Genomic DNA, 381 nt, shown 5'->3' on the forward strand with positions numbered 1-381 from the left:
GGGGGGCCCCCCTGGGGGCCCCCCTGGGGGCCCCCCGGGGGCCCCCCCCCCTGGGGGCCCCCCCCATACCCTCATCATAATCCTCCTCCTCCTCATCCTGCTGCTGCTGCTGCTGCTGCTGCTGCTGCTGCTGTACCCTTCTGCTGCTGTATAAAGAGAAGTCTAGGGAGCGGGATCGGGATCGTGTTCTGTGTGTAGATACTTTGCGAGAAGAAAAAGGGTTTAGGGTTTGTCTCCTTGTTGCAGCAGAAGGAGAAAAAGAAAAAGAATTAGGGTTTGTTCTTTGTGCTGATGCTAGTGCTTGACCTAGTAAGCTGGGGGCCCCCCCCCCCCATACCCTCTTGCGGGAAACAGAGAGATCTGGGGGCCCCCCACGACGAG

This window comes from Eimeria mitis, genomic scaffold (assembly GCF_000499745.2).
Source record: "Eimeria mitis Houghton genomic scaffold, Emh_scaff6534, whole genome shotgun sequence".
NCBI classification, from domain to species: domain Eukaryota; phylum Apicomplexa; class Conoidasida; order Eucoccidiorida; family Eimeriidae; genus Eimeria; species Eimeria mitis.